Source organism: Neolamprologus multifasciatus, chromosome 22 (assembly GCF_963576455.1).
Source record: "Neolamprologus multifasciatus chromosome 22, fNeoMul1.2, whole genome shotgun sequence".
NCBI classification, from domain to species: Eukaryota; Metazoa; Chordata; class Actinopteri; order Cichliformes; family Cichlidae; genus Neolamprologus; species Neolamprologus multifasciatus.
Window position 1 is genome coordinate 30,210,002 of NC_140459.1, and position 10,321 is coordinate 30,220,322.

The 10,321-nt window shown below is 40.4% G+C and overlaps 1 long non-coding RNA gene across 1 annotated transcript; it reads right to left on the bottom strand.

The window, feature by feature from the left end:
- Nucleotides 1–4,422: 4,422 nt before the first annotated feature.
- Nucleotides 4,423–9,130, bottom strand: LOC146493720 (uncharacterized). The gene is made up of 2 exons (XR_014871972.1): nt 8,199–9,130; nt 4,423–8,167 (listed from the first exon to the last, which is right to left on the bottom strand). It is a non-coding gene; the product is annotated as an uncharacterized LOC146493720 (long non-coding RNA).
- Nucleotides 9,131–10,321: the final 1,191 nt, after the last annotated feature.

The window sequence follows — 10,321 nt, forward strand, 5'->3', positions numbered from 1 at the left end:
TGAATAACTTGAAAATCTTAGCTCAAACAGCTTCAAAACCTGTTTGCCCAGCACGGGGATCTTGAATTCTATAAGATAACGCCGTAAATATGTGTGTATGCTTCTTCTATCAAGACTTACAGCTATTTATATGAAGTTGTACAAAAACGCTTTATTTCGTCAAGACAGTGCGTTTCCTACAATTACATGCATTTGAATTGGGGAATTCGCCCGAAACAAAGTATAGGTTTTCATTATGTGAATAACTTGAAAATCTTAGCTCAAACAGCTTCAAAACCTGTTTGCCCAGCACGGGGATCTTGAATTGTATAAGATAACGCCGTAAATATGTATGTCTAAGTCGTCTATCAAAACTTACAGCGATTTATATGAAGTTGTACAAAAACGCTTTATTTCGTCAAGACATTGCGTTTCCTACGATTACATGCATTTGAATGGGGCAATTCGCCCGAAACAAAGTATAGGTTTTCATTATGTGAATAACTTGAAAATCTTAGCTCAAACAGCTTCAAAACCTGTTTGCCCAGCACAGGGATCTTGAATTGTATAAGAGAAAGCCACAAATATGTGTGTATGCTTCTTCTATCAAGACTTACAGCTATTTATATGAAGTTGTACAAAAACGCCTTATTTCGCCAAGACAGTGCGTTTCCTACGATTACATGCATTTGAATGGGGGAATTCGGCGGAAACAAAGTATAGGTTTTCATTATGTGAATAACTTGAAAATCTTAGCTCAAACAGCTTCAAAACCTGTTTGCCCAGCACGGGGATCTTGAATTGTATAAGAGAAAGCCACAAATATGTGTGTATGCTTCTTCTATCAAGACTTACAGCTATTTATATGAAGTTGTACAAAAACGCTTTATTTCGTCAAGACAGTGCGTTTCCTACGATTACATGCATTTGAATGGGGCAATTCGCCCGAAACAAAGTATAGGTTTTCATTATGTGAATAACTTGAAAATCTTAGCTCAAACAGCTTCAAAACCTGTTTGCCCAGCACGGGGATCTTGAATTGTATAAGATAACGCCGTAAATATGTGTGTCTGAGTCGTCTATCAAAACTTACAGCTATTTATATGAAGTTGTACAAAAACGCTTTATTTCGTCAAGACAGTGCGTTTCCTTCGATTACATGCATTTGAATGGGGAATTCGGCCGAAACAAAGTATAGGTTTTCATTATGTGAATAACTTGAAAATCTTAGCTCAAACAGCTTCAAAACCTGTTTGCCCAGCACGGGGATCTTGAACTGTATAAGATAACGCCGTAAATATGTGTGTATGCTTCTTCTATCAAGACTTACAGCTATTTATATGAAGTTGTACAAAAACGCTTTATTTCGTCAAGACAGTGCGTTTCCTACGATTACATGCATTTGAATGGGGAACTCGCCCGAAACAAAGTATAGGTTTTCATTATGTGAATAACTTGAAAATCTTAGCTCAAACAGCTTCAAAACCTGTTTGCCCAGCATGGGGATCTTGAATTGTATAAGATAACTGATAGGTTTGTAGCTTAAACCTATTCGCTGGAACGTTGAAGACAATATAATTACACAGCAAAGCAAGACCCAAAGTAGGCAAAGTTCTTCATGTTACTCATGCATGAGGGAGACCTGCCTGGAGCCAAGTGTCGTTCCATCACTTGACCTCCATCAGACTCTCAGCCAGGTTCCCCATAGCACTCCTTTTATTGTGATTACATGAATATGCATAGGGTCATTAACATATAACATCTTACATGGGTAAACATCTGAACAAAGGATTGTGTGTGTGTGTGTGTGTGTGTGGGTCAGAGCGTGACCCCATAAATGACTTCCCTAAACCTACTGGTCTGGAAAGTCCAGCAGTTCATCTAAACAAAAGGCACTCAGACTAAAACAGATATAGCCACGTTTATCCTACCATAAAACAATAAAACAAGGTACGAACTTTCTCATGCTCCTCGGATGTAGGTGTGGATTCCAGAACACTCTGGAATCTACACCAAGCCTTTGCAGCCTGCTAAAGGTCACACATCCTATCACTACACAATTGATTATACACCTCTAAGCATATATGAGTAGATATTTCTAAGCATAAATGACAATCAACATTACAAAACCTAACATTCCCCCCTTTTTGACCTTTATGCTAGAAAAGTTCCCAGTTATGATCATCTCATGCCTGACAGTGTAAATGCAAACATTTTTATACACAACATATGTCAATCACCCTAAATTACTGTAAACACACACAGTTTAACAAATGTATTAGCAGTTATCCCATTCCTCATTGATCTCATCCAATGGCAAACTGCATCCTACGAGCAAACAAATGAATTGTTAAGTTAATAGTTAAAATAAGAAAGTAACATTTTCAAAAACATCTCAGCTTGGTGGTGCTCCTCTGGGCATGCAAATCACATGTCTCTCTGCAGAGTGGTTTAAGTTCTGCAGGGCGTCATGAATGTCTCTTCCAGTTGTTTCCATCACTGTCCATAGGACCAGAGTCCAAATGTATGTAGAATAAACATTCAAACATACCAGTTGGTTTTGTTGTTTGTCAACATGGGTCTCAGTTATCTCCAAAGCTGCAGACCTCTTCAGCACTCTAGTTTCATGTCCTCTACCAACCCCCATCACCTCACTTCAGGCCTTCGTCCTGCGAGGGGGATACTTATGACTCCTCCATTGTCCATGCTCTGCAGAAAAACCCCTCTGTGGAAAGGGTGCTGGGTCCAGTTATCTTACTGCTGTTAAGATCCCAGCAGTCTTCAGAGTGTCATCATATGCACAGTACAGTGGCACAGCATTAGGTGATGTTCATAGGAAACTGCTGCCATCACCACCATAGCTTCTGGTTCCTGTGCTCTTCACAGAATCATGATGCCATCCTTAGACTCCCTCTGCACTGTCGATGGAGCTTGGCACGCTCCCCTCATCTTTCAGGTGCCCGTCTGTTGTCCACAATCTCCTCTGTTGGCCTCTGGAAAGCCCCCTTGGCACAGCTCTCATTCCAACGCAGCTTCGTGGTCCTGGCTGTGGCTCCAAAGTCTGATCTCATGATGGGCCCCAAACAGCTCGACCTTTGACCTCAACCACTGCCTGGACTGTCAGCCATGCCCGGAATGGTTCTTGTTTCTCACTGGGCCTCTGGAGATTTCTCAGGAGATTCCTTCCAGCAATACTCTGACTGCTGCACCTATATTTCCTTGCTAGGAGGAAAAACTTCTATTTGGAGAGCATGTCAACAATCATCAAACCACATTCTTTAGTTCAGTGAACTTCACTTATAGGCCATCAAAGCCTCATCTGAACCTGAATGCAACACTTGCGTAGGTTTAATACCCATAAATGAACTGTTAATCACACAAATCACTGCAACAATAATAGAAAACATTGTTTCATGTTAATCCTGGACCCCTCCTCTTGACTCATGGACACTCCCATGAGTCAACTCATCAAACCTAGATTCCTGTCTTAAAGAAAAAAGGTTAGCTAGATCATGTCCCAGGCAACATCAGGGCATCTCCTCCGGAGTAGCTCCGTAACCCTGCAATAAAAGATGTTAGTGTGTTTTGCATATTAAGTTTGCTTAACACCTGGCTCCGCCAGGAGCCTGCATACACACCATCATGGCCTGGAAAACAAGATCTGGAAGTGAAATCAAACTTCACACCTATAAACAATTGTATCATAAGAGTAATAAAGCATTCAACATCAGCAAGACAAGTGTCATGTGCAGGTTTTCTCAAATCAGTAAACTACAATTAGTTCCATAATTTGCCTCAGACATGGATCATCCCATGTGCTCAGTCAACATTAATGTAATCGGTGACTTCTCTTAAGCAAAGTCACTCCACTCATGTATCACTATGAGCTCAAAAAACTTATTTGTTTTTCTTATGTCACTTGTCCGCTTCTGCCGAATCCTCTACATGTACTCTTAGAAAAACAAACATTAGCAATACACATTGACCATCCCGGTGGTCAGACGCAGGTCGACAGGTTCCAGAGGTGCTATAAAAGGACCATAAAGTTAACCATCCATAGCTGTGGAAAGAATGTTATTCACATCATCAAAGTAACCTTCACATTTTCCCAAAAACACAGTGTAACAGCATCACCACTCATAACCTGTAAACACAGTTATCTTCACAAATAAACCCAGAAATCCTGTAGTAGGAAAAAACATCAACCAGCTGTCCTGGTATAAATCACATGATCAATTCACATGAAGAACTGTAATGCTGTAGAAAAGAAAATGCAAATGTTAGCGCTGCGCAGATGTATACACTCTTTCTCACAGTTTCTTCTGTGAGCAACACAAGGTAGTGAATAACACCCCTGGTAGGTGCACAGACACAGAAAGTGGCACCTAAAAGGTTAAATCATCACGCAACCTCGAATGTTGCTGTCATCTTTCTGCTCCTGTAAAAAGGAAACACACATAGATTCATCCACCCTTTTGTCCTGTCTAGGTGGAGGTTAACCTTGAGTAGTGGTCAAGCCTTGTCAGCTTTTACCAACCAGTTTTTTTTTTTTTTTCTCTTTCACTCATTCATTCATTCATACATTCATTCTTTCTTTCTTTGCTGATAGTGGAATCGATCGTCGCATTACGTTTCCACTCTCAGCAAAATGACGTCATTTCAAAAAGAAAAAGAAGAACTTTAGATCGGATTACCTCGCTGAATCCTTTTTGGACAGGAACTCTCATTTTCTAATTGTCCCAGATAAGTGACTTTCTCCTGAGCCCATTTTAATGTGGAGAAGCTCACTTGTAACAATTTTCTTGACGACGTATCGTATAGCGCTTCTAATCGTGCAGATCTGCTCAAACAGAGATTATCAAACAAAACTTTCAGTGCACTGTGAAAGTAACAAAAATAAAAAGGCCTTGTTAAGTCATGACACAAGCTCCTCATCTCAGGAGGGTAAATCATACCATCAGCATGGTTTATCATACTATCATACTAATTGGCAGGCTCAACTTCACAACAAAAGAAAAATCATCAGCTAAATTCACTCCAAACCAACCATCAGCTGCACAACACACAACATAGGCCTAACGTCTTATTATCTAGGAGTTTAATCCCCAGGTCTGTGCTCTTCACTCATTTAGGCCACACACACCCATTTTATTCAGTTTTCCTTTTTCCCTTCATCATAAAACATGTGACATGCTGTCATGCACTTCACAAAAGAAGTTTGTTCTGACGTATTCAGAGTTGTGTATCTAAGTACAGGATTCACTCGCACATCAAAACAGGAAACTCAGTGTTTTAGAGTCTACACTCAACACACAACAAACTCCAACACATCTCATTCACTCGTGCTAGAATTCAGTCACCTTTCATTAATCTAAGAACGATCAACTAATTTGCATATCAGCTATTAACCCACTAAGATGACAGGACAACAGAAATGCATGTTCAAAATGTTATCACAAAAATAGAATTTCCCTCATACAGTAAATTATTTGTTCTGCATCAATCAAGCAGGAAGCATCTCCCAATTTACTGTATTAACAACTAAATTTATTATCTGATTTCTGGTTAGTCAAACCAGAATCTTTTTTTTTTTCCACAAAAGTTAAACTGTTGTCCTGCAACCTAGAGAGTCAATTGTCAGCATTGGATAAATTCAGCATTTGATAACAAGTATCTGTTAAATTCACACTATTTTAACACTGATGAAAGATAACAAGCTGACTTTCATTGCATGTGTGTTTGTGTTATTAGGCAGGTTTAATCAATGTCTGTGGAGCTGCATCTCCAGCAGGGCATGTTCTTAAAGCTGCCTTTCCTACACATTTCTCTGCTATTATTTGATCATTTCTTAACTAATGTGCTATGAGTCCATTGGTCTTTGCATCACTTCTCATCACACTAAGTGACTTGGACAAGATGATAAACAGACTCACATGCTTAAGATGTTGTCTAATCTTCATGAGCTCTCTTGTGTTTGGAAGTGTTAGTAGGGTTAATGCATGTTCTGCTTGTGTGTGTGATTTTGTATGTTTCTTTTTTGCAGTGTTTGAGACTCCTTCACAATTTTCCAACTTAAGCAGTCAGTTTTCTTTTCCCCAGGTTTGCTAACCCAAATTTTGATTTCCCATATTGAAAACAACAAAATTCCTATGTGTTCTCACCACTGCTCTCACTGTTGTCCTCTCCCACTTCAACAGTCCAATAGCAGGCAGTTCTCCTTCAGCTTTGTCCTGTGTTTCACTGACTCTTCTTGCCATTTTACTCCAAAGGTGGCAAATGTCAAACTCCAACAGTCTCCTCAGTTCTCTTCAAACGTTCTTTTCACATGCACAGTGAAGTTGCAGCTTGTTGGAAACACAGTGCCATTCATCCAATCAGGCAGGATGATGGGTTTGCTCTTCTTCTCTGATGCTGTTTGTCCACACTGCTGCTGCTTGCTGGGAGTCTTTGCTCGGGAGTTTTTGCTCAGGACTCTGCTGCTGTCTCTTTATCTGCCATGTCATTGCTCTTTGGAGCTGCATTCCTTGTCTTCAGGGAGGAGTGAGAGCTCGCTTGTGAGATTGAGGGACACATGGAGCTGTAAATAAGTTAGCCAGAAACTTGGCCTGAATGTTTCTAATGATGTTAAACTATAACTTTCTTCCGACCGCTGCATGTGGAAAATTGATTCAGGTCTGCTTGTCATCTGAAAGTGACAAACTAAGACATTTTCATTATTATTATCACTGCTTAATCAACACACATCTCTCTCTCTCTCTCTTTGTGAACTCTCCTTTCTTAAAAGCAGAAAATGAGATTGTAGTTGTTCTTGGCTGATAAACACAAAACCTTTTTCCTATGATTATTTTTCATCTACAATGTAAATTTTGTCTCTATTTTGTACTCTTTTCTTTTTTTTTTTTTTTTTACAATAGCTGGTGACCTGCAGAATCACCGCTCTCACAATCAGAGGCAATTACTTTTACACAGCGCACAAAAACACTGTGACGTCAGACACATTCACACTCACTTTTTCATCTGCGTACATAAATCATTTGGCCAATGGCATGTGCTATTGTGATCCATAAATATGATCACAAGTTTATTTAATTATTTTTCAACCCAACAAAACAAATAAACAAAAACATGATGCTGATGCTATGAACACGCTACACACATGAGTCAAGATGCAGGAAAACTGCTCACGGAAACTCTGCACACTCCAGTTATCACAGTTATCATAGTTCTGTTTCCTTCTCTTTGAAGAGTTCTCAGCCAGCTCCTGATCTGATAATGTGTAGCTTGCTCATCAGCTCAGAAGAGACCACAACGCAACCTCACACAGTGGTTGCGTGCTTTGCCCCACAGTGGCAAAGACTTGCACTTTCATATTCAATTCAGCTTCTCCATCATGTACCTTTAGATGTTTCATACAGGGTTCAGCATATTTGTTGTTTTCATAGGTGTGCTCTATATCTCAACAATGGCTCATATTAAGATGACAGTCTTTCACACAGGTCAAGCGCCTCTATGCACGTAATTAGTTTAGATATTTGCCTATTTTACTTCATCTCATATGTCATTGTACCGAATTTGAGCAACCCTAAGATTAATGCAGATTACTTTTAAAAACTGACACAGACGTACACAAACAACACAAATAGGCCTTTGTCGCTCTCTTTTGTTTATAAGCCTGCGATTAACCGCACGGCTCAGGTCCGCGTGAAACCCGCGCGACCATGCTCGCGTGTACCCGCGCAGCTAAGGAGCCGTCGCTCTCTTTTATTTAAATACTTTGCGCTGCCAGGAGCAAAGTCCAGCATGAACATCTGTCACCCTCTGACGCACTCTTGGTTGCTTAGGAACCCATGATAACAACAAGAGCGGGCGTCTCAGACCACGTGTTCTACTCCACACTCACACAAACACCACGAACACAACAACAACAACAGATATCCTCACACACAAACAACAAAAATTAGGCCTATCGTCTCAACGCAGTCTCACACAGTTGCTGCGCGCTTTGCCTCACACAGTGGCAAAGACTTACATAGCAGTGATCACGCGCTTTATCGCACACAGTGATAAAGACTTCCAACGCAACCTCACACAGTGGATGCGTGCTTTGCCTCACACAGTGGCAAAGAATAGTCGCACACAGTGACTACACACTTTATCGCACACAGTGATAAAGACTTTAGAACTCAGCCTCACACAGTGGCTAAGACTTAAAACGCAACCTCACACAGTGGTTGCGTGCTTTGCCGCACACAGTGGCAAAGACTTACAACGCAACCTCACACAGTGGTTGCGTGCTTTGCCGCACACAGTGGCAAAGACTTAAACTTACTTGGTGTTGCTTAGCGTGTAATATCAGCCTCGAATCCCGCCGATCGTCATTCATCAAGGAGAGAAAACAGACAGCTAATCCACCTGCCCGATGACGAATTCTCACGTCTCGGGACTTTACTACAGGAACTTCCTGGCTGACGTCAGTCTTTCAGCGTGTCTCTTCTCCCCTTGGTGAATGTCGACTCCAGGGATCCGGCTCTCGAAGGACCAATTAATGATAGGTTTGTAGCTTAAACCTATTCGCTGGAACGTTGAAGACAATATAATTACACAGCAAAGCAAGACCCAAAGTAGGCAAAGTTCTTCATGTTACTCATGCATGAGGGAGACCTGCCTGGAGCCAAGTGTCGTTCCACCACTTGACCCCCGTCAGACTCTCAGCCAGGTTCCCCATAGCACTCCTTTTATTGTGATTACATGAATATGCATAGGGTCATTAACATATAACATCTTACATGGGTAAACATCTGAACAAAGGATTGTGTGTGTGTGTGTGTGTGTGTGGGTCAGAGCGTGACCCCATAAATGACTTCCCTAAACCTACTGGTCTGGAAAGTCCAGCAGTTCATCTAAACAAAAGGCACTCAGACTAAAACAGATATAGCCACGTTTATCCTACCATAAAACAATAAAACAAGGTACGAACTTTCTCATGCTCCTCGGATGTAGGTGTGGATTCCAGAACACTCTGGAATCTACACCAAGCCTTTGCAGCCTGCTAAAGGTCACACATCCTATCACTACACAATTGATTATACACCTCTAAGCATATATGAGTAGATATTTCTAAGCATAAATGACAATCAACATTACAAAACCTAACAATAACGCCTTAAATATGTGTGTCTGAGTCGTCTATCAAAACTTACAGCTATTTATATGAAGTTGTACAAAAACGCTTTATTTCGTCAAGACAGTGCGTTTCCTACGATTACATGCATTTGAATGGGGAATTCGCCCGAAACAAAGTATAGGTTTTCATTATGTGAATAACTTGAAAATCTTAGCTCAAACAGCTTCAAAACCTGTTTGCCCAGCACGGGGATGGATAGTGAATTCTATAAGATAACGCCGTAGATATGTGTATCTGAGTCGTCTATCAAAACGTACAGCTATTTAATATGAAGTTGTACAAAAACGCTTTCTTTTGTCAAGACAGTGCGTTTCCTACGATTACATGCATTTGAATGGGGCAATTCGCCCGAAACAAAGTATAGGTTTTCATTATGTGAATAACTTGAAAATCTTAGCTCAAACAGCTTCAAAACCTGTTTGCCCAGCACGGGGATCTTGAATTGTATAAGATAACGCCGTAAATATGTATGTCTGAGTCGTCTATCAAAACTTACAGCGATTTATATGAAGTTGTACAAAAACGCTTTATTTCGTCAAGACATTGCGTTTCCTACGATTACATGCATTTGAATGGGGCAATTCGCCCGAAACAAAGTATAGGTTTTCATTATGTGAATAACTTGAAAATCTTAGCTCAAACAGCTTCAAAACCTGTTTGCCCAGCACAGGGATCTTGAATTGTATAAGAGAAAGCCACAAATATGTGTGTATGCTTCTTCTATCAAGACTTACAGCTATTTATATGAAGTTGTACAAAAACGCCTTATTTCGCCAAGACAGTGCGTTTCCTACGATTACATGCATTTGAATGGGGGAATTCGGCCGAAACAAAGTATAGGTTTTCATTATGTGAATAACTTGAAAATCTTAGCTCAAACAGCTTCAAAACCTGTTTGCCCAGCACGGGGATCTTGAACTGTATAAGATAACGCCGTAAATATGTGTGTATGCTTCTTCTATCAAGACTTACAGCTATTTATATGAAGTTGTACAAAAACGCTTTATTTCGTCAAGACAGTGCGTTTCCTACGATTACATGCATTTGAATGGGGAACTCGCCCGAAACAAAGTATAGGTTTTCATTATGTGAATAACTTGAAAATCTTAGCTCAAACAGCTTCAAAACCTGTTTGCCCAGCACGGGGATCTTGAATTG